The 26,080-nt window shown below is 33.3% G+C and overlaps 1 pseudogene; it reads left to right on the top strand.

The window, feature by feature from the left end:
- The window catches only part of LOC105942836 (uncharacterized), a 136,976-nt pseudogene that overhangs the window by 107,864 nt on the left and 3,032 nt on the right, over positions 1-26,080 (top strand).

A 26,080-nucleotide genomic window follows, 5' to 3' on the forward strand; every position in this document is an offset into this window, starting at 1 on the left:
GAGCACTTTTGGGATTTGCCACAAGAGTCTTTTCCTACCCCAACATTATAAGTTGACTTCCTATATTTGTAATACTAAATTTCATTTTAAAATATGCATTACCAAATGTTATCAAGTTGAAAAATCTCTTGTTTTTGAAAAAACTTTCATTAAAATTATTTTTAAATTACCCGCTGTCAGACTATCAAACCAGTTATTTCAACTGAAGCAAGATGAGAATAAATTACACATGTAATTGCTAAAATGTCTCATTTTATTCTTTATGTAATGATAAAATCATTATAAGATAATGTGATGTATGAAAAATCAATATTAGATAATAACATAACTAGTAATCAATTTTGTTAGCATTTATGGATATTAATTTTTCATCTTATGTTAATAAGAAAATCAAAGTAGAAAGTATGGAAGTTCTTTGGACTCACTCCTGAGAAAATGGTGATTATCCCCCATTATAAGTAAGCAGAACTGATTTTGACAAAATGAGAAATCCTTTGCCTGTTTTCTACAGGGGTTTTCAATGTCACTCCATTTATAGAATTATCCACTTACAAAATAACACAAAATTCATCTAATCATAACTTTGTTATATAGTAATAATTTTGTTAATAATGTGTTCACATTATATAAATTGCTTTAAAAAAGATTTCAAAAATGTATTTTAAAAATTCGTGGTAAAACCCAGGAACATTGTTTTATTAAATGATTTTCTCCTCCAATTCCTCTCTTTCTGATTCAAAGAGACAATAAAATGCTTTAAAGTGCACCAAAATATTTTTTAATAAATGTAAATTTGTCTAAATGGCCAAGAAAAAGTACATCCCACCCAGCCATAAAGCTTTTCTATACAGTAGTTTTGTAAATGTAGTGACACATCAAATATTATCTTGCATTTGAGATCTTTCATTGATTCTATTCACATAATAATATATTTATACAAAAATTCATTATTACATTGAGACAAAATTCCAATGTAAAAATATTCCCTCATTTATTTAAAACAATTTCTCAAGTGGTGGACAATTAAGGTCACTTCTAATATTTTTGCCAAATAAACATTTATTGATCATATACTTACATATAAGCTCTCAACCTCTTTTGTAGTTTAAACTTTATAATAAGGATTGAAACTCAGAATATAGAGATTTTGAATTATGAATGTCGCTTTGCAAAAAAAATGTGAATTTATATTTGTACAATGAATGTGATGACAGTACCGTGCTGTAGACTTTTTAACTACATTTTATATGGCTTACCTCCAACTAAATACCTAGTACTGATGGTTTTGTATTTTGACTAACGGATTGGTGATATTCCAGCCCAGCAGTGCTCAGAGAGCATCCTGAAATTCTCAGTGATGAGAGGCATTAAGTACACAAATTGCAGTGCTTGGAGGGTTCAATAGTGACATGGATCAAACTCAGGGTTCTCACAATAACCAGGAATGTGCTCCACTACTTTGAGCCAAATATGCAGGCCTGGTCAGTTTTTTTTTTTTTAATTTTCTTACATGTAAACTATCTTCATTTTATATGATATCTTGAATATTGTATGTAAAATTTATTTATCCAATTTGTGTAGTAAGATGATTCAAACTCTAAGTAAGTAAGCAGAACTGATTTTGACAAAATGAGAAATCCTTTGCCTGTTTTCTACAGAGGTTTTCAATGTCACTCCATTTATAGAATTATCTAAAATGGAGTGACATTTCTAAAATGGACATTTCTAAAAAATGTTTTAAAAAAGTGAACCTATCTGATTATCCAGTAACCCACTTCTAGTTATCCATCCAATGGTACAAAAACATTAGCTCAAAAATACATATGGACATTAATTTTCATTGCAATTGTATTTATGAGATCCCAAGATCTGGAAAAAAATGCAAAAATCAGAAAACAGAGCAATTCATATAGAAACTGTGTATAGTTACACAATGGAATACTTCTCAATTTTAAGAAAAATAAATTTTATATTTTTCTTATTCATGGATGGAACAAAGAGTGTTCATGTGAAAATAAATTAATCAAAAGGAAAAAGGCAAATAAAAAGTACATAGTGGGTACATAAAGAAGCTAAGATAGGGGTAAGAAAAAAAGACCCCCTTTCAGGGGTTAGACAGTGAAAATTATGGAGGCCCTCAGTTCCACCTTTGGTACTTCTTGGTTCCCAGAGAACTACCAAGACCAATCCTGAGCACAGAGCCAAACATAGCTACAAGCACTACTGATTTTTTTTTCATTCTAAGAAACATTCCAAATTAAGGAAGGAAATAAAGAATGTCCATTTAAACTACCCTTGTAATTTCCTCAGTTAAGAGAGTGAAAAATACTTTCTCCCTCAGATGAACCACAATAGAATTGAGGCTAGCTTAGGGGAAAGTGAGAAGAGTAAGGAAAGGGTCCTACTGACTTTTGTGGAGGAACACTGGCATTTTGGTGGTCGGTATAGGATGATAATATTGTTTACCAAAAGCATAAATATTTATATTCTTGTAAAGAAATAAATCTTAGTTAGATTAAAGAAATAGTACTAGGGTTATAGCACTTGCCTTGAAAGTGGGAACTGTTCCTGGAGTTCTATATGGTCCCAAAAGAACCACGAGGAGTAATCCCTGAGCATAAAAGCAAGAAATAGCCCCTGAGCCCGACCTCATGTGTCCCATTACCCCATGTGCCACAGAGATACCTCATTAAAAAAAAATAATAATAACTCTAAGTCAGGGATCTGGACAATTTAATTGAATTCTCTGACTCAGTTTTATATACACAGTTGAAATTAAGTTGATGTTTAGGGCTAGTAGATTTTTGGTGCTATTTGTTTTAGTGGCAAATGACACCAAGCAGTATTCAGGGATTAATCCTGGCAGTACACAAAGACCAAACACAGATCAACCATATACAAGGCAAGTATCTTATCATACTATTCCTCCAGCTTCTCAATAATAATTAGCTCGATGACTTTAATTTTATCCCTTTTCTGTTATTTCACACTTTCAAAACTTGGTCTGTTACATTCCTATGACACACAATTAATAATTGCCCTCAATTAATAAAGGAAGTGTGATATTTTTACAGAATATATAAAAACAGCAATAGATTATTTAAAATTAAACTTTATCTCATTTTCAGGGAAACCAACCAAATAACATTTTTCTTTCATATATAGTTTTTTACACATCAGAACGTTTAAAATATGTATGCAATTTTAAATATTTTACATGAAAATAACAGCATACATTAAAATTCCATTATAATTTAAAATCATGTCCTGTAGATTTGGGGGAAGGTATAAAATACTTGCTATCAAAAATGTCTTTGTTTAAGTTGTCAACACATTTTCAGATAGATTAAAGTTTTAACAATCACATCCTGAGGTTAAACACTTATAAGCATGTTCTCCAGGGAGGATTTTAAGGGGGGGATAGGCATCATTCATTTTTTATCATGAAAACTAGGTTTAAATTGGAGAAAGAAAAAGAAGAGCATTCTTATTTCAAAATAAAAAAAATGACAATGATATAAAGCAATAAGTTTCCATACAATCATTCTTTCTGTTCTCTTTCACAAATAGAATGATCATATTGAAGGAACTCTTTAAACTTTTCTTACAAATAAATACAACTTATGGAATAGCAGTGAAGTGCAACTCTATCAGCTTTGGCCTATTCTTCATCAAGTTCTCTTCCAGTAGTGGAAGCTGTAAATTGTCATGCAAGCATGAAAATGCAAATTATTTGCTCAGAAAAATGGTAAAGAAACAAAATGGGTGGAAACTAGATTGTTGTGTGAGAATTAGGGTAGAAAGAAATCGCTGCTCACTTATATTGCTGTCCTTTAGAGGAGAGCTTGAGATGAATTTCTAGCCTGCAAACCTCTACGAAATGGAAGTGTGTTCTATTTTTGATTGATTTTTAGGATGGTACTCAGAGTTGACTCTAGACTCTGTGCTCAGGGATTACTGCCTGGAATGAAAGCCCCTTGCAAAGCCAGCATCTAACCACTTTATTACCTCTCCAGCTCTGGAAATATCATTTTTAAATTATCTTAAAGTATCAGTTCCTGAAAATGAATATAAGTTAATATACTGGATATAAATCAGAAAAAAAGGAAACTAAACAAACAATGTGTAACTTTGGATTGGCTTGTTGCAATCTTCAAAAAAAACAAAAAAATATAATTGGACTGAGTATATGCATATAACTTATTTTTTTCATCATCAGAGGCCATATGTTACACATTACAAATAATGTGTAACTCTGGTTTAGCTTGTTGCAATCTTGAAAAAAACAAAAAAATACAATTGGACTGAGTATATGCATATAAGTTATTTCTTTCATCATCTGAGACCATGCTTGTATAAAAGAAGTGTAAAATATAACTTTTCTGATTTTAGAAAAATTGTCTGAGAGTAATGCATTAAGATGATATCCAGAATCAGACATGTGAAGTGTACTGAGTATTATGAACAAGAGTTAAAGATTTTTACCTTTTGGTACATTAACTTGCAGTCCTGAGAGATGGAAGTATAATTATCAGCTTAGAAAAACAATTCAATTTGCTTCAAAGGTTAACATACAATGTATTGCTTAAACAAGAAAACATCCATCTGCTTTCTCTAGTTTCTTGTTTTCAAACAGACATAATTCCAAGGAATATTAAACTTTATTCCTAACTTTTCTTAAGGAAAACAATAATGCAACTGTTTTCATGGTTAGTAATTGACAGGAATACTTAGTGTTGAGGAGATAAAGCACATGCTCTATCCAAAGTAGGTAGCTATCTCTTAACACAATCTGACACTTGCCATGTAGAAAACCAGGCTTGATTTTCTGCCATCTGTCAGTGTTTTCTTCCCTAAAGGGACAGAAGATAATCTGTTAAACATAAATTTCCTTGTCTTAAACATTTCCTTTAAAGTTTAGTTTTGACTCCATGCTAACCTTTATTTTGAAGACAAACTGAATATATTTATGCCACATTTGGTCCATATCCCTAGCAAGGCTAATTGAGAACATTCTATTGTGGAAGAGGCCATGAAAAGAGAATGCAAAAGTAAGCCAGAAATGATAAATATGTTTTGAAATGGTACATATAAAATATATGGGAAGGGGAAAATATGTATTTTATTATCAAAATATCTATACTACATTTATTACATAAAATTTGCTTCCTTTCTTTGTTCTGTCGTTTGGGGTCATACTCACTGGTGTTGAGGACTTTCAGGGCCTCCTCTTGGCTCTGAATTCAGGGATAATTCCTGGCAGGGCTTTGGGGGCCTCATGCATTACTAAGAATAGGATCCTGATTGGCTGCATGTAAGCCAAGTGCCTCACCTGCTGTAGTATCTCATTGGCCCAAGTTTTTGCTTTATGCAATAATTTGATTTTATTAAAAAAATCCTGGAGTTCAATATTTTATTTTTTTGCTACATAAACTGAACCCTAACATATAAAATTCATGATTATTTTATTTTAAATAATAAAAGCAGCAGAAGGTAAAGGAATATATTTGATGTAAATAGATTTTTGAGAAATAATTCTATAATTACTGGTAGGGAAGTGATACAGTAGACCTAGCAAACAAGTCATCACAGAGTAAATTCATTACCTATGTTTCAACTATACTTAAGTAAAATATTATACTACAGAGTGGAGATCCTTGTCCTCACATAGGACAAGGAAACTGGATTATATATCCAATGCACCTGCCTGTAACTGGCCAGGACTACTTCTTAGAATATTAATTTTCTGGTACCTCTGACATGCTATATGCTGATTGTAAATATATCTGTGGTCAAAGTGTTTCAAGAAAAGTAGAAATGACCAGGAGGATAAAACTACAGCTGTCCATGTTTAATTGAAGGCCATAAGCTTCTCTATTAAGCCTGATCAAGTTAGATGGTGGTGGGAACAAATGACGGAGGAATACATGAAGCAGACTAAAAAAGAGATATTCTGATTGCAGAAAAATAACTAGAATAGTATGGCACTATAAAACTTGAGTGGGTAGGCATAGATTTCTAAAAATTAATAGGATCAAATATCGTGTCCATTAGTGCATAACAAGTTTTTTTTCTTTTTTTTTTCTTTTTTGCGTCACACCTAGCGATGTACAGGGGTTCCTCCTGGCTGTACACTCAGGAATTACTCCTGGTGGTGCTCAGGGGACCATATGGGATGCTGGGAATTGAACCCGGATTGGCCGCGTGCAAGGCAAATGCCCTAACCGCTATGCTATTGCTCCAGCCCCAAGTTTTTTTTTCCTTTATCAATGGAAAACTATCAGAATTAAATTAAGATGACACTGAAATTTTCAGTCAGTCATATAATGAGAAATCCTCATAGAGTTTGGGATTACTTAAAATACTATCAAAATATGATGAAGAATGTCCTTTTTTATTTTTTGTTTGTTTTGTTTTAGTTTGGTTTGGTTTATGGATAACATCTGGTATTAACCTAAGGCATTAATCCTGTCTCTGCACTCAGGAATCACTCCTGGCAGTGATCAGGGGATCATATGAGATGTTGGGAGCTGAAACTCGGTAGTCTACTCATAAGGCAATTGTCTTACCTGCTGTACCATCTCTTCATTCCATATCCTTTCTAAATGAATTTGTTCTAGATTTTAAACACTCTAAACTAACTTTATTTTCTTCTTTAGGTGTTCAATTTCTGACATAATTTGAAACTGAAACTCCTAGATACAGGGTCAACTCAACTTAAGTCAAAATGATTGAGTTTCTTTGTTATTTTCTTCTTCTACAGAGCCATATATCAGTATACCTCCTTTTCCATATTAAGATCTATTTAGCTAAGATTTTCTAATTAAATTTCTTATTTACTAAACATTCCCTATTTTAATTTTCTTCTAAGTTTTTCTGAATATTTTGTTCTATTTCATTTCATTTATTAGTTAAGGATTGAAGTTAGAATAGGAAATAGGTATGACATAACTATAATTGCATTATTTTCATAATGAAAGAAATATTAAAATAGAAATGTAGCAAATTTAGCCTAATTTAGTCTCCAAAAATGCTAAAACTATTACATGTTTTCAAATCTGGGTCAATTTTATATTGTTAACCAGCACAGAAAGAAATAAATCTTGGCAAACAACACATTCTGAACTCCTTGGAGGAAAGGTAGACATTCACTTTGAACACTTAAGACATAATAATATGGAAAATAAATCTAGTTAGTTTACCCATACTCTCAATACTTAAAGATATTGGTGCTCTACCGCTTACACTCTGACCATATTTTGCTTCTTGAAATTGAGATAATGCAATACTTTTCAACAAATTTACTAGTTTAGTTGATTTTATTTAGATTCTTGAGTTTGAAATTTGAGTTTTCTTGGGATAATTTTAGTCGAAACGGAAAAATCTTTATTCCAGATCTTAGTTAAGTGATCCATGAAAAACTAAATATTAGATTATGATTGTGTGTGTATGTGTGTTTGCATGAGAGAGACAGAGACAGAGACAGAGACAGAGACAGAGATGCTTGGATTGTCACTTTAAAAAGGAAAAGTGTATTTATATGTGAAGTTAGATTTCCCAGAGAAGCAGTTTACAGCATGCTCTGCAAAGTATTTATCTGGCAGTCAATAAATGACAGTGATGATGGTGATCTGTTGAACTTACAAGAGCACCTGGAGGAACTATCATGCCTGACTGATAAGCTGAGGAAAAACAGTGAGAAAAAGAATTGGGATCTTGAGAATTCAAGTTGATAAATTGCTGAAAGCTCATAGCGCATGGACGTGTGTGTGCGCGTGCGCGCGCACACACACACACACACACACACACACACTAAAGCTACTACTGGGGAATCATCAATGAGATAAGCCAAATGACCCGGATTTCCTTAATTTCTTACACCTTGCACAACAGACAGTGCCTAAAAAACACTCATATTTTGTTACTTGAAATATTTACTGTTATCGACATAGAAAGATTGCACTCATCTAGGGTATATAGAATAACAGAGTGGGAGACTAACACCCAAGAATTGTAGAAATAAGTACTAGGTGGTTGACTCCATGGCTTGGAGGCTGGCCTCACATTCTGGGGAAAGGGCAACTCAGAGAAGGGATCACCAACTATACTGTAGTCGAAGGCCATATGGGGGAAGGGAGTTGCGGGCTGAATGAGGGCTAGAGACTGAGCACAGTGGCCACTCAACACCTTTATTGCAAACCACAACAGCTAATTAGAGAGAGAGAACAGAAGGGAATGCCCTGCCACAGTGGCAGGGTGGGGTGGGGGGAGATGGGATCGGGGAGGGTGGGAGGGATGCTGGGTTTACTGGTGGTGGAGAATGGGCACTGGTGAAGGGATGGGTTCCCGAACTTTGTATGAGGGAAGCATAAGCACAAAAGTGTATAAATCTGTAAATGTGCCCTCAGGGTGATTCACGAATTAAAAATAAATAAATTAATTAAAAAAAATAAATAAATAAATCAGAAGGAAAAAGACAAAGGAAAAAAAATAAATAAAAAGAGTGAAATCTAATGAAAAAAAATAAAAAAAATAAAACTTTATGTGCAAAAAAAAAAAGAAATATTTACTGTTATCTGATAAGTGGTAGGGAAACTATCTGCAAAACACTGTGTCAATGGAAAGTCTACCAATATAAAATTATTTAAACCAAGGTATGTTAAGGCTTTGGTAAATAGTAATTTTTTGTCAATGGTGCTAGTTTATAAATGATAAAACATTAAAACCTGAACTAATATTTCTATAAATATAAATTTGCATCAAATCAATATTATTTATTGTGATGACCACTATATGCTAGAATGGAGAGTGTGGTCTTATTAAACGTTCTCCTTAGAGACTACCCACAGATAAACCACCCTGCCTGGTGTGAGGCCTCATCAACTTGTGACTCTGTGCTACATTAAATTTAGTAGGTTCAATAAAAAACAAAGAAGAAAATTCATACAAATCCAAGTCATATGAAACTTCACTAGGGAAAAGAATGTGAAACAAGTTCAGTGTAAGGCAAAGAGTAAAGGAAACATAGTTGAGAGCAGTTTCATCTATAAATAAAATAAGCAATGCTGTGTTGCTCCAATTTTTCCTTTTGGAGACTGTTCTATGATGATCACCCATACTGTAGCTCCTATATTTCACTCCCAATAGATTTACGGAGCATTTGTTTAATCTTATTTTATCTTTGCTTAATAATAAATTTCAGGTTGCTGGATGGAATAGAGGGCAATATTGTCATGGATACAGTCAAAAGTGATTGTTGAAATCGATTTCCAATGTTTAGTCTTCTGTATCTTTATTTTAGATATTTGTTTATAGATCTTTTCTAATTTTTATTTGATTTTATGATACCATTTGACTCTCCATCTCCCAAAACTTACATCAAAATAGAGGTTAAGTAATTATGGCTAAAATTTATATATTTGAAATGAATGTGTTATATATAGAGATAGAAATACATACATATGTATGCATACTGCTTTTGACAATGGCCACCTTTAATGATTTGGACATTTACCTATTTCTTTTAACACTGACCTTAGATTTAACAAGAAAATAGGAAATCATCATTACAACAACTCTATGAAGGAAAAATATGCAACAGGAAACTCATAAACGATATAAACTTTCTAGTCTTATGTTGAAATTCACTACTTATTTGAATAAAGGCTTTAGATGGCATGAGTAGCATCGTATTAGTAGAGATATCTAAATAAGTTGAAAAACAAAGGATCTGACGGAAGTCAGGCAGGACTTGCAAGCCAGTGGTCCTGAGATCAAATGCTTGGTATCCCACATAAACCAAAACTGATCTGGGCTGTTCTGTTCAGAGGCTCTACCATTCCCTATCCCTGTAACACAAATGATTTCTAGTTATACCATAACCATGTTCATGGAAGCACACACAAAAAAATGAAGTGTGTTCCCAGCTATCACTACAACTAAGGAAAAGTAAGAGTGCCATGGACAGTAAATACAACCTCTGGAGAGAACATATGTACATACTACAGTGATCCTCCGTGAATGTCACCCACAAAAGCCACATGATTCAATCAAGACTGCAAAAGATGTCAAGTATGAGTGAAAACACTGCAACTAAAAGAGTGCAAACTTTGGTGAGTACTGAAATGCATTTGAGTATGAAAGCACCACAACCAAGTGTGTGTCTCCTGGCAGCACCACAGTGAAAACATGTGTAAGCACAGCACTCAAATGTGGCAGCAAACCTAAGAAGTAGCAGCAAGGACGAGAACAACAACAATAAAAACAACAATGCAGAAGACAATAATTTTTAAAGAATAATTTAGGAATTACTCTCAAGGTAGACACCCTTAATTACCCATGTTTTCATGGACCATAGGAGGAAGAACATAGGTCTAAAATTTTTTTATAAATTAAATGAACTGCTTTATTATAAAATTTAACAATAATAAATATACTAATGCAATATTCAGGATACTAATTTTCTGTATTCATTCACAAGCAGCTCTTAGAGTCTGTCATAGTACTTTTGTGGCACAGATTTGAAATGCACACCTCTATCTACATATTAAAGATAAAGATGTCTTCCTAAAGGTCTTATACTAGTATGTTTTAAATTCAGGATTGAAATCTTTCCCATTGTTTTCCTTTCAGCAATAACCAGTCAGAGAACTCATTTAATATAATCAATTACTAAAAGTTTTTTTTTTTACATTCAGAATCTATACAGCATGCACTGGAATATTAATGAAATACAATTTTAATAACACAATTATTTTCTCTTCAAGAAAGTATTTTCATTAAATATGCTCAAAACTGTTTTTTATTTTTATTAATCCCAACAGAGATGGAACTCCAATTTTTATCCTCTAGTGTAACACCTTGTATATAATAAAAGTCAATGTATAATTTTAAATATATCAGTGTCACTGTCATTGTCACTGTCATCCTATTGCTCATCGATTTGCTAGAGCAGGCACCAGTAACATCTCTATTGTGAGACTTGTTGTTACTGTTTTTGGCATATCGAATACACCACGGGTATCTTGCAAGGCTCTGCCATGTGGGCAAGATACTCTCGGTAGCTTGCCAGACTCTCCAAGAGGGGCAGAGAAATCAAACCCAGGTTGGCTGCATGCAAGGCAAACATCCTATCTGTTGTTTTATTGCTCCAGTGATAAATAAATAAATTTTATATAATAAATAAATAAGTTATTTTATTTATATAAATAGTTGACTTAATCAATAGATGGTTGAAGGCTATCTGATGGCATGACTTCTAGATAAGTATCTGTTTTTCAATATCCTGGAATCTTAAAACAGAAATATTATTGAATTGTTAAAGAAGCATGGTGAAAAATAAGGCTTTTCTCACTTGATTTTAAGTACTGGTATCTAAATTTTAGAGTGTGTATTAGTCATTTAGCTTGATATTTAAATTATTCTTTTTTATGCTTATGTATAATACTTAAAGGTGACTAGGTTGAGCAGGTGAATCAACATTTTTATAATCTTAAATTTATACTAATGTAGGCTGTCAGGGACTTTATTATGTTGTGGAAATGCTCTTCTATAATATATAAGTCAGATTAATACAGACAAAATGTTTTGAAAGGAATCTCAACTATGAAATTATCAAGCATTTAGAATCACTAAATTAATCTCTGACCTCCTAGCAGAAATCTTATAGAAGTGGTAAATATTATTACCAGCATAACAATACAAAATCTGTAATGATTTTAAAACTTTAGGTAGAAAGGTCATTTTTCTCTACCACTCTGGGTTCTTGATGAGTAATAGTAACAGCATCAGGATAACAGGAAAAAGGATAAAATTGATTGCCTACTAAAAGGACTCTAGGTAGGCATGATAATTCTAAAGACACTCATGCAAAATGAGCCAATATAACCTTAGTTAAAGAATGGAATAAATACCAGGGGCTTTAAAGATATACAAGTAGCTTCCATAATGGGGAAAAGCTGGAGGAATTATTTTAAACTTTTTTTAACAGAAAATTTTGAATGCATTCTACAAATCAGTAGAATAATTTGAGTTTAGTATAATTAATGAAGCTTAATCAGTGTTAGAATTTTAAAACTCACTATGCATTCAAATATTCAACTGAGTTAAGATGTTTTGTTGTGATTTTTCTCAATATAAAAATTACTCAATAAAGAATAGTATATAAGGAAATAACTTTCTTTAAATTCAATTAGTAAAGATTGCATTATTCTTTCATAGAACAAATCAGATATTTTCATCCTCCACAACAGGATTTACCAACTGTGGACCACATGGCCTCCTTTGGGTCACCAAGTTTTTCAAGTGGGCCATGTGAGGGAATCATTTACATGGTACACCAAGAATAGTAGACCATGGGGGCACAGTGGAATCAGGGTCAGAAATGTGACACTGTTAGGAATAGGTAGAGAACATGCTCTAGGATATCTAATCAGATAGATGAATACTTTAAAAGTGACTTCTAAATATTTCTTTTCCTTTTCTATATTTTTAATTTAAAATTAATTTATTAAATTTGAGGCTCAACATTTCTGTTATAATTCTTTAGAAAACCAAAGTTTTATGTCTTCATCACAGATTCTACCTTTTAATTATGGTACCAGTTAGATATTTGCCACTTGAATGTTCTTCTTTGTTTATTTATTTGTTTATCTTTTGACCTGATAGACAAGGTTGCTTGGATTGGGACTGGGCCCCTTCCACACAGATCCTTCATTTTCTAGTAGCTTAGCCTGTCACATCCAGAAACTGCCCCTGGCGCCCTGTGATTCCGTCAACGACCAACATCAAGAGACTATAAAACCAAGTTCCCAAATGACATCTTATAGCATAGTTCTCCCTCTCTTAGAACTTGGCAAGCTACTGAGAGTTTGCTGCCCACATAAGAGAGCCTGGCAAGCTCCCTGTTGTGTATTCATATGCCAAAACCAGTAACAATGATGGGTCTTATTCCCTTGACCCTGAAAGAGCCTCCAGTGCAGTACTGTTGGGAAGGGCAAGTAAAGAGAGGCTTCTAAAATGTTAGGGCTAGGACAAATGGAGATGTTACTGAGACCGCTCAAGAAAATCAAGGATCAACGGGATGATGATGATGATGATGATGATGATGATGATGATTATAGACAAGGGATTTTGGTTTTATTCTTTCCTGGCCAATTATAATGCCTTTAGAGCAGAGAATATACAATGCCTGTCTAGTTCTTTGCTTTTACTGTTTGAAAATATAGTTGAATTTTCTTCAAACTCATTAATTTTCTGTAACTCTTCAGTGAGATGGTGTCTGATATAGCATCCACCACAATGAATTGCTTAACCTCAGAAGATGAAGAGAAATAGTTTTGCCCTATTAAACTTTTTATATAAGCCAACCGCTTTTCAAAATGCTTAATGGTTATACAAAAGACCTATACAGAGCCACTGGACTACATTTCTTTAAATAATAAATAAAAAAAGGACAGGTAATTAAAGCAAATTTAGGTTTTGTTTTCTCAGCTCAGTGTGTATGCTCACTAAATATAAGCAGGAACAAAAGAATAGAGTTCTGAAAGTTAGAGAGAGCCTTGATCAGGTACAAGGCATTTGTTCTGTGATTTTCATTGCAAATATATTTCAGAAATGGAAAATCTTCAACCTTAACTTAAAATTTAATAGGGAAAAATTGATCTTTGCCACATCTTAAATTTATGACATTAATTAAATCAATATGGAATTTGAATGACAGTACATGTTTAATATTTACACAAATACATGTTCAAATTTATCAGAGAAAATCTTGATTTTTTAAATATTAGAAAAATATCTTCAATTATTATTATTTCCCAATATTTCTAGTAGTTCCAGCACTTAGCAACATTTCATATATACTGTGTATTAAGCCAGTTGAACTTACACATTTTGCTATTTAAAAATTTACCTTTATAATTGTAGGGAGCCAGAGCACGTGGAGCAAAGATGGCGCCGACGTCCGGCTGCCCTAGGTAATAAATAACCTCCAGAGCGCGGGCCCCGGCATCGCCCCCCATGGGGTGATTGGAGGACAGCCAACTGGCGAGCAACACGTCAGAAGTGAGGGGTCTTCTCTATAAAAAGGACATCGTTCTGAGGGTCGGGGCCTTCCTCCCCCCATTGGTGTAAGTGTGGAGATCTCCAATAAACTTGCTGCAGAAGGACCCTCAACCGGTGTCGTCTCTCTTTGCTGGCGAAGGGAAACCGCGACAACGCGATTTACATATAATAGCAGTTCCCCTTGAACACATCTCATCTTGAATTTTTATGTGAATGAATCAGAATAATTTGAAAACACTACATATTGTTATATATATTAAATTTCATCACATTATTATTATGTACTAGTCTAATTTAATGGTTATTTTCCATTCTTGCTTTCTATCTCCAAAGTTGTGCAATCTGCAACCATATGTAGTATTGTAGCATAAACTATCTCCAACATATGCTTCTATGTCATTTTCATGACTTAGGGATGATTGCTTTTGAAAGTGGCCAGACAAAAATTCTGGAAAACAAACGAAAGCTATTTTTTTTAAAAAAAACAAAACTTTTTATGAGAAATCTCTATTTGTAAGTTTATATCTCCAAGTAGTAGAGCCAAATTTCTAGAAGCTTTTATCTAATGGAAAAGATCAATTCTTAAATATCCTTAACAATCATAATTGTTTTCTGTATTTTTCCCAGTAAACTTTCTTAAGCTCTTTCTTTCTTAAGCTCCTACTGCCTAATGTCTGTTTTCTTTATCTGGATAGAGCAATTTAGGTGGTTATTTGAGCCATTTAGGATATTTCTCAGTTTTCTTTACTTTCTTTATTGCATGCAATAAGAATACATATTATTAATGGTTCAATTTTCTCCCAATAATCTGACTTATTTTTAAAAGGGAGTTATTTCAATAGAGATTATAGAAAAGAGGGACAAAATTATTTTCTTCCCTTAATCTTGCATTCCAACATTCTTGTTCTAAGTAGAATCGGTAACTGGCATCAGATGTTGGATCTTACTAAATACATCTGATTATTTGTCACTGAGGGCACAATGTTTCTCTCCAATATTCATGGTGTGGGACTACCGACTATCCTTCAGCGGGCCCAAAGGTCAGTTAGGTGCACAAACAAATGGTTCAGTGTTTGTACTCTGTAGTGTCATGTTTCTAAGACCAAAAGATGCCTGGGACAAGGGCCACAACTGCTGATCATTAGGAGAAATGCAGAATCAGGAGCTGACTATGGAGCCTCTATATGCAAAGCATATACTTAATCCTTTTCAGTTATTTTAAATTCCATCTAATACCTTTTCCCTCCGCTATTGAGAAAAAGAACTCTAAATAAGTAAACTATTGACAATAATTTGATTCAACTTTTCACAGTTGCTTGTAGATTAAATATTAAATACTTATCTATAAATTATTTCTCTTAGGTATTGCTGACCTGAGAGAAATAATTAGCATTTAGTATAATTAAAGAGATTTATTTGAGGACAGAAGTCATAAAACAAAAACAGTCCAAAATATTTATATATTTTGGACTGTTTTAAGTATTAAGTATTATACTTAATACTTCAGTATTAAGTATAATCAGTATTAAGGCAGAGTGAAGTTTTAAATGATATGGAATGTTTTAATATCAAGTCACTTGTGATCTCATATTTAATTGATCCTTAAGTCCAGTTGTCTGTCTTTGATAAGCAAGGTCTTCAGTTATAAGCCTAATTACATGAGGTATGCATGGACTGAGGATCTCTCATATTTTTTTATAGATGCCAAATAAACGGCTAAGTCAAGCTATACTATTTTCACCTATAAGTCCTGAGATGGTAGTTTAGAGATAAGAACAGCCTGTTTAAAACAAGACAGGTTCCAAATCCAGATCAATGAGATGTAAGGGGCCCATTGGATTGATTTTTCAATAAAGTTGTTTTAATAAAAATTTTTAATGGTTCCTTTAGGAAAACATATTGTTTTCTATGATTGTTTGAAACACATGCAGACAGAATCTAAAGAGGGAACAATCATGGCAATCAAATAAACAATACTGTAGAATGATGATAGTTAGAAAAGTGTTATCAAAATTATTTGAATAAATTTTGAATTATAAAGGGCCTTAGTAAAGAGATTCATTAATTAGGGAGCAAGAGGTTGAAGCGAACAGAAATGATCCACAAGGGTTTGTATAAAATGGGAAGATTTCATAATTAGCAAGAGAGGGGAGATGTTATTAGTGAAAGCAAATAAGTTTTATTTACTGGTCAGGAAATTCTCGATTAATTGGTGTAAAATTCTATTTTCAGTGAATAAGTGCTCACTATGACTTATTTTTAGGGAACTCTAAGTCATAACAACCATGAGATGTCATCTTAAGTCAGTGAGAAAAGCACATATAAAAGATTCCAGGAAAAAATTGTGTTAGCATGGATGCAGTGAAAAAGGAACCCTCATCTGCTGCTTCTGAGAATGTTTTCTGGTCCAACATCTGTGGAAAGCAGTATGGAGAGTTCTCAGTAACTTAGAATTCAACTGTCTAGCAATTGCTAGAAATGCCCAGATATGAATAACCTTGCAATTCCATTTTTGAGTCTCTATCTCCAGGAGAGAAAAATTACTCATTCTAAGAGATGTGTGCACACCATTATTCATTACCGCACTCAGTAGAATCTAAGATTTGGAATACACCTAGGTGTCCAAGGAAAGACCATGAAAGATGCAGTATATATGCACAATGGAATGCTATGCATCTGTAAGGAATGGTGAAATAATGTAATTTGCTGCAACAGGGGTGGAACTGGAAGATATGATATTAAATGAAATAAGCCAGAAGAAGGATAAACACAGGAAATATCACTTATATGTGGTAGTTAGAATAACTGGATGAGGGGATGCAATGGTTTTAAGTTGAGATGTTTAGATCACCCTTGGCTCCCAACTATGAGGAGAAGGTAAGAAAGAAATTTAATGAAGAGGAGTGGGATAGATATACAATAAGCACTGGGGAGCAGGTGTCAAGGGGATTTCAGGTACATTGTTGGTGTTAAGAACTGACAGAGCTAACTAGCTAAACCATGGAGACAGTAATACTGAAATCATGAGACCCAAACTTAAATAAACTTAAAGAGATGTCTGTCATTTTGGTGGAGTGTTAGTGACACTGGTGGTGAAATAGATGCTGCAACATTTTATGTCTAAAACTCAGTGATGAATAACTTTGAAAATCACATCATTACAAAATTTAAATTGTACTTTGGGAATATATAAAACTTTAGTTTACTAAGTATTGGTGGGGTTATTTTTTTCCATGTTTTAACAAAAGAAACAGGAGTGGGTGATGACATCATGGTCCTTTTATAAAAGCTATAGACACCTGACAAGTAAAAATTATGAAGATTTATCTTTCAATGTTATTCAATAGTTTATTTTTCTAAAGATAAATATAATTTACAATGAAAACTTTGTTGTTACTTTTTTAAATATCTGAATTAAATTGTTTATACAAATTCTGAAAGTCAACACAGCAAGAGCATAAACATACATTTAATCAGTAAAAAATGACATTAGAATTGGAGATGAGAATGATTTTCAGGGAATTTTCAGTAGTTCAAGTTAGATATTTATTAGTAAAATACTGACAGAATCATAAATCTTTACCTAGCAGAGTAGTCCCAATTGAAAACAACTAATTCTCAGGTAACACATGCAGTTCAAATTTAACAGAGAATATATCCAGAAATTATATACTAGGATAATCTATATTTAAATTTTAGCCATGGAAAATTATAAACAAGCACAAAAAATTTACAATTTTAAAAAATTTACCACTAAACAAGTTAACAGATCTCAAAGAGATTACCAGGTATCAAAGTGTGAAACTTGACATCAGTGACAGCATTTGTAAAATGAAGCCCAGGAATCATTACTGAGAAACCCATTATCTTCTTTAAACTGGGCATAAAACCACTGAACTAAAGCAAAAAACCTTTTGCCTGGGTCAAAAACAATTGTTTTAAGAAACTATTCAGAAAAAAATTAATTGTGCAAAAAGTCATCTAAATCACAAGTACATATTACAGACTTTCAACCTTGGGAGTGAATCACTCCATTAGTCCTTTCCATTCTCTTTGGGTTAGAGGAGCAGGGGGGCAGGGCGCATTTGCAAGGTCTGAACACACCCTGTGATACTCAGAGGCTCTTATGTCTCTGTGCTTGCGAGCAACTCCTGGAGGTGCTTGTACGGACCATACGTGGTGCTAGGGATCAAATTGGTGGTTGCTACCAGGCAAACCCCTTACTATCCATTTTCTCTCTGGCTTTTCAGCTTTGATTTTTTAAAATTAAATAGCATGATATACAAAGTTATTCATAGTTGATTTTTTCACATACTTTGTTCTAGTACCTACCCACCACCAGTGTCATGTTCCTTCCATCACGAGTTCCAGGTGTGTTCACAACCTGTAGCCTTACCACTTCGCCTGCCACCTTGACAGGAACAACTTTAGGTTTGGATGTTGAAGTTTGGATTGGATAACTTTCTTCAGTGTGGTTGACTGTGTTTTGGATATTTAGTTCTAGCACTCCTCTATACCACTGATGTACTTGATCCCTGATTCCTGCTACCTGTTGCTTTCTGCTAATCTCTTCTTTTCCTCTAGGTTTCTTTCTTACTATGTCCTTTATCTACTCTTGGTCACAGGTGATCCAGGTATCCCTCCTTTCCTAACATTGCCTTTTCTTTTTCGTAATTTCTAAATAGATGCAACAAATCATATATGTTCAAAATAGTTAAAACTTGTGAAAATTAATACACATATTATGTTCCTAATCTTACTTTTCCTATCATAAAAGCTCTAAATTTGTCTCTCTGATGGAGCACATTTTACATTTTCTACCTTAATCTCTGTATGAAAACTTAAGTTGTTTTCTCTGAATATCTCCTAACATTAGTATATAAAATTTGGTCCTACTGTAGATTTAAAGTGTCTCTAAACCCAGTTGGTATATTCTTGGTCAACTTAATTTTAATATAGTTTGAAGATAAACATTTTATAACACTTGATCAAAACCATGTTTTTTTTAAGGGAAAATAAATCACTGGACTGTACATTTCAATTGTGAGATATCAGAGATATAAGTAATTCAATTTTCTGCCAACCAGGCAAAATTATAAAATTTTACTAATTTATAAATACAGAATCACCAAGTCCTTATTATTTTTTTAGTTTTAGCTTTTTTTAAGCGTGACTAATTATTTAACAAGAACAAATGTCACTGTATAATTTTAACATGTGAAATGAAATTTGGAAATAAATATCCTGATGTAGTATAATTATTTAAGCTGTGGTTGAATAGTTGCCCAGTTCTCCTAATATCCATATTTCTATGCACTTAAAAATAAAACTTTCCAGATACCCTCATCAAAAGGTAGGATGTATATTAGATATATTAGATTCACACCTGGAATCTAAACTAGTCAGATAACTTATTTTAACTACATATAAAGAATTGTCATTGTGGCATTTAAAACCAAGTCTCAAGGATGTTATAAATTCTTTCTCAATCTCTATCTGTGAGAGAAAACCAGTACTATTCTGGTAGAGGGTAAATATAACAAAGAAGAGTGCAGGTAACCCAGCCAAGAATCAAGTAAATTCCTAAATGCAGTCAGCTGATTAGTAGTAGTAATTGGTTAAATTATCTGTGCTTTATTTTTGCCATTATACACCACATAAAATTTAGAAAAAAATTATGAATGAGTATTGACAAGGGAAATAATCTCTAGGTTTCTCAAAAGAAAACAAAAAACAGGTTAAGTAGAATTGTTAATAAGAGGTAATTACTATAATACAGTATATTAATCTAAAATATTTGAATTAATGTAACTAGAAGAGGTCTTTCTTGTAATCAAATTTTAGGAACAGTTGGGTTGTTGTAATAATAATGGCATAGTATAAGACTTTGTGTTTATAAACTGCTTTATTTCATTTTTTCTTTGTAGTAAAAAATTGTATGTGTCAAAGTATCTTGAAATTATATTCACATAAATACAAAGGAGTGCATGTTAAGGGAGGTGGGGTGGTGGTGGGGAGGTTTGCTGTGGTTCTCGGTGGTGGAATATGTGCACTGGTGAAGGGATGGGTGTTCAAGCATTGTGTAACTGAGACTTAAGCCTGAAAGCTTTGTAACTTTCCACATGGTGATTCAATTAAAAAAAAATTGGTGGAAAACAAAAATCATCATATGTGGAGCATGGTGACAGGAATTTTAGCAGATAAGACCAGAGCTTGCAAAGTGCCCCAGAAGCAGAGCTTCACAAGAGGGAGTATCTGGGCAAATTTGGCAAGAACAGGGTGTCAGCCAGCACCAGGTGTTTGGCCTTGAGCCTCACTCAATCTTCAAGTCACATAAACCCTAGACACAAACTATCACATATGCTTAGCAGGTCATCCTAACTGTAGCATCTAGCTTTGATTGGGATTGGACCAGGGAAAAGCAGAGTTGGAGAGGAGATAGGCCAATAATGCTGAACTTTATGTGATTGGACTTTCTTGTAAGTGGAGACCCTCTACAAAATATGTGTGTATCTGGCAATGAGGTGAACAGATATCAGCTGCTTCCTGAGGGTGATCCTCCCCGATCCTGTCATCCTTTGCCCTACATCTGCCGGAACCCAACCTGGTGTGCAACATGTCTGGAAGCGTTGGGGGAAAACTGTCCCCCAACAGTCATAGTCTAGCTAAAAATGTATAGCACTGTAGCACTCTCATCTAGTTGTTTATCGATTTGCTCCAGCACGGAGCCTGGCAAGCTCCCCGTGGCGTATTTGATATGCTGAAAACAGTAACAACAAGTCTTACAATGGAGATGTTACTGGTGCCCACTTGAGCACAATGAACATCGGGACAGGATGACGGTGCTACAGTGCTACCTTGTCATACAGAGGGGCCCATAAGGTGCTGGATCTCAAATCCAGGCCTCCTGCATGCAAACCTTGTTCTCAGTACTTTAAGCTATACCTCTAGCTCTTTTTTAATTTTCAATTAGCGAGATTGTGAGAATTCAGATTAACCCATCACATTTTCACAGAAAGCCTTTTGCCATTGTTTTCATCATGTATTTTTAATTCCATTGTTCCAGGCATACATAAATGTCATAAGCCTTATGACAGTTTATAATAAGGTATCAACTTATTATCAACTGATTTGTTGCTCTCTTGCTATGAGTTGCTTCATATTTATCTTCATTTATTTTTATGTATGGGCATAAATATATTGTATCAATAAATATGTTCTGTCCTCTAAAGTCATCTTAGGATCACTATAAATGGTATTCTATTTCAAATAGATTATAAAATCCCCTCCTACATTTAATCTGTGTATCAATTTCTAGTATGCAGCTTGAATTGTCACTGTGAGATATACAATTCTGCAATATGATAGTGCAATATATAGGTGAGAACCAATATCAACATTTTCATCTCCTGATATAGAATATATAATATAATAATTCATATGTATGAGGTGATAATAAGAAATTAAGTACATGAACAAGCATTTTACTTTTATAAAAAATACTATTTTCTAGAAGTAGAGTGTTTTATTATCTGGTTAAATGAGGAAGGCTAATATTGAAAATATTTTTGAACATTTATAACATTGTGTTTATATCTAGCTATTTTTGTGTTGTTATGAAACCTAAAAACATTAATTTATTTGCCGAATGAACAATTAAATGTCAGAATTGTGAAAAATATTCTATTTTAAATAATTATTACACTAGATACTCCATTTGATATCTAATGGTTCTCATCACATATATATAAGAACAGGTAGCACTGTAGCACTGTCGTCCCCGGTTGTTCATTGATTTGCTCGAGTGGGCATCAGTAACATCTCTGTTGTGAGACTTGTTGTTACTGTTTTTGGCATATCAAACATGCCATGGGTTGCTTGCCAGGCTCTGCCGTGCAGGCGGAGTACTCTCAATGCATGCTGGGCTCTCTGAGAGGGACGGAGGAATTGAATCCGGGTTGGCCACACGCAAGACAAACGCCCTACCTGTTATGCTATCGCTCCAGTCCAAGAACAGGTATTCTATAAAATTTTATTTATTTATTAGTTTGCTTTTTGAAAACAGAAACTTATTGGACAGTAGAAGTGAAAGAAAAAGGAACTCCCCATGTAGGGAAAAAACTTAATATGGACTAAGTTCTCTATAAAATTTTCTTGTGCAATATTAATGTAAGAAAATAGAAATTATTTTCTAAAAGAAATATACAATATTTCAAGAACTTAATTATGATGATAATACAATTATAATATACTAATATAAATCCCCCTGCTGTATATATATACATATGTATATTTCTTTGTTTGATGTGTTTCTGATTGTTACCTTGCAACAGTGTTTCTTCATTTAAACTTTCAAATCCAAAATAAAACAGGTACTGTGCTTCCATAGTGTTTATGTGATTCTATCCTCAGGAAATTTTACATTTAAATTTGTAGACTATAAAGGGAAAATTCATTTAGAAGCTTTCTACCCTTCCTTCTCCCACGTAACTGCACTGCACTTGAAGCTAGTGAAAAATATATCCTTTGCTTTCCGGAATTGTTTATGCAGCAAGATGTTCTTTGTATTATCTGTAGAAATTTCACATTCCAGTAGTTTAATAGAATATCTCATTTGTTTCTGAATATGCAAATTTTTCTCACATACTATAGTTCTGAGAAACAGGTAAAGAAAATGTAACAATGGGTTTTTTCTTAAATTGAACAGATGCTAAGATTATAAAACTTGCTAATAGCAAAATATTTGGGGAAAAGTGGACTATGCAAATAACTCTGCAACAAAACTGTTAAAATGCTGGAAAACCTGTGCATATCTAAGTGTTGAAATTGCTGAGAGAGTAGCTCCTAAAATTCCTCATCAAGAGAAAATAAAATGTAGCTATATGTGAAGGTTAATAGGAACTAGATTCATGTGGTCATCATAGAAAGATATATAGAAATATTAAAGCACCGTGTTAATATATATGAAACCAATGTAATGTTATAAATCAATTATGTCTTAAAGGGAAATAAAAATCTAAAACTATAAATGTAGTTGTTTTCCAAATGTCCTAATATATATGCTAATGTATGAGGATGCCTTTATGTAAACATTCCTTTATAGTAAGTAATCAATGAAATATAGTAATTATACTGCAAGTACATATGAATGGCATAGTAAGAGAAGGGAAAAATGAGTTACTAACAGCAAAATAAAACTATAACTTTTATATATCTACTAGGTGATTTAAAGAGCTCTCACTCCCATTTAGTTTCTGATGGTAATGTCATTTGGATATTGTGGATATGACAGAACTAAATTCAATATTGGAACATATTCATGTTAAATAAATGATTTTAATTAGCTCTCAATAATCCCTTTTCTGACACGCTCAAGATATTAACACTACATTTGCCTTTATTTATTATATTTTGGTATGGAACTAGATTTCAACACCCAGAAATCAATCTGTTGAAGTCAATGAAACTCACTTGATAATATTTTTCTTTTTTCCAGCTAAATATTTTCTTTTTCAATTGTATTATAAAATGATCTCACTGTATTTTTAAAAATATTTTGTTATTTGAATTAAAAATATTTTGGTACTATGATATGCATATTCCTAATTGAATTTCAGGCATACAATTTTTCAACACCTGTACCACCACCAGTGTCAACTTTTCTTCACCATTTTCACAGATTTATCCCCACACCACAGCTTGTCTCCTTTATCAGAACATTTTCAAGTTTGGTCGTATAGATTGGATCTTATGCTTACAGTATTGTTGGTACTTAGAAGATCTGGAACTTGTCCTTCTGACTCACTTACTTGCTTTACATGATTTCCTCCAGTTACATGCAAGATACAATCAAATGCATGGCTTAGTCATTCCTCACAGCTGCATAGTACTCCATTGTGTGTATATGTATATACTATAAATGTATACATACTTGCATTAAACATCCATCTGTTGTTGGCAATCATGGTTAAATCTACATCCTAGTTGTTTTATTGCTTACTGCAAAGGATAATGGTATGCATGCAAAGAATAATGGTATGCATATGGTCGTTAGAATGACTGTTTTGTGTTAGATATGAAAAAAATCCTGCATCAAGAAATAAATGCTTTAAAAGTCCACAGTCTGAATCCTTTGCTGGTATATTTAAAAATTGCTTTAAAAAAGGGTCATTAGGTCCTGTCTGTGCTATCCTATGTATATGGGTAATTTCTAAAATTAAAATCTCAAATGAACATCTCTTCCTTCACAAAAATTATCTCATGGAGTTGATGTTGGAAAATTTAGGCATTATTTTAAAGTCATAAATGATATTTATTTTTTATATGTACTGATAATATTAAATGCCAGTCTCAGTTAACAAAAAATGTTAAGGATTAGCATGTCTTGTACTATAAAGAATAATCCTATATTCTTTCTGTGCATATATTAATATTAACTTAACACTGAATCCATAAATCATTAGCAATACTTTTGTGGTTTGATTTTTTTATCAATGGATCTACTGATAAAAATTGTCGCTCAACTGCAGACAGTGCTACTACATATCACAGAGTTACCTATCAGCATATGTCCGTCAAGCCACTGCTTTTGTTTACATGTCGAGGTCCAAATCATCACTCTCAGATGAAATAAATCAATCATGTTATGATGTAAAATTCTCAATTTTGCAGGACATTGGTCAATTAAAGATCTATGTTCGAGAAAGATCAGAACTCACAATTTTCCGTACTTTTCTCTTGCACGATGTCCTTTCTCCTAACGTTTATTCAAGAATCATGATTGGGTCTCATGATAGATGCAATTTCTTATCAAGAATGTGGGAAAAAGTTTTTGAAGCAGTCTAAATTCAAAGTTGTCCACAAAAAATGTTTGCTTCACTTCCCTTGGAAGAGCTTTGCTGTAGATGTTTCTTATTTGGTGGTTTATAAGGAGAGTACATTATTACAACCACTACCCCTGCCCCGAGACAATAATTTGAAAATTTACCAAAAATTACCTTGTGGTCCCTAGTAGTAATTCATTAAAAGCTGGCTGGCTAATTCAGAGAGAAGATTGTATCAGGCCATGTGTCCAACAGGTCTGGAAATAGCTACTTGTGTTCTAGACCTTGTTCTCTTTGTGTGCCATGTTGAAAAGATGTCATCTAATCTTGGAGCTGGGGTTGGCTGCATCCCAGCAGTGAAGATGCAGGGTGGACTGTAATAGGGTTCAGGAAAGTAGGGAGGAAAAAGGAAGATTGGAATTCAGGGTGAAGAGAACCTTTTGAGAATTTTCTTTTAACTTTAATTTCTTAACCCTAAAGAACCCAAAGTGTAGCCTGGATGAGCCATAAAACCAATACCAGGCTGTGCTTCTGGTTCAGTACAGGTGTAGCTGTTGTTATCTTACAACATCTGCCTTCCCATGTGTGTGTGTTGTGGGGGTGGGGGAGGGGTGTTGGAGGGGGAAAATAGTTGCTCAGAAAAATCTGCTGACTCTTCCCTGAGTCAAGGCCCTCAATTAGGGTCAAGATAACTTTTAAATTAATGTATTTTTTTTCTTTTGATTTGGGTTTTGAATTGCAGTGTTTGGAGAACCATGTGGCATACAGGACTGAACTCTGTACTCTGTTATACAAAGCATGTGTGATAGCACATTGAGCTAACTTGTTGGTCTAAAAAAATTGTTTCAAATATAAAATTCACTTCACAATGGTGATTTATTTAGTCAACAGATTTTCCAGGTGCTAATAGTATCATCAATTAATAATGTCATATTTATCCCTCATTTTATAATAATTAGAGCATATGTTTCTTTCATGATTTGCTGAATTAGGTGAGATCTGCAGAATAACATTGAATATAATATTCATGATTCAGGAAATGTTAATAATTATGCTTGCCTTGTTTGTTTTTAAAAATGTTCTGCTATTTTGCCATTAGAATTCACTAGCTCTCGGTTTTTGATAGACCTTTTTTAAGATAAAGGAAATCTACTCTTTTATTTCATTTTGTCACAAATTTTACAAATGGCAGC

This window comes from Sorex araneus, chromosome 4, assembly GCF_027595985.1.
Source record: "Sorex araneus isolate mSorAra2 chromosome 4, mSorAra2.pri, whole genome shotgun sequence".
Classification (NCBI taxonomy): domain Eukaryota; kingdom Metazoa; phylum Chordata; class Mammalia; order Eulipotyphla; family Soricidae; genus Sorex; species Sorex araneus.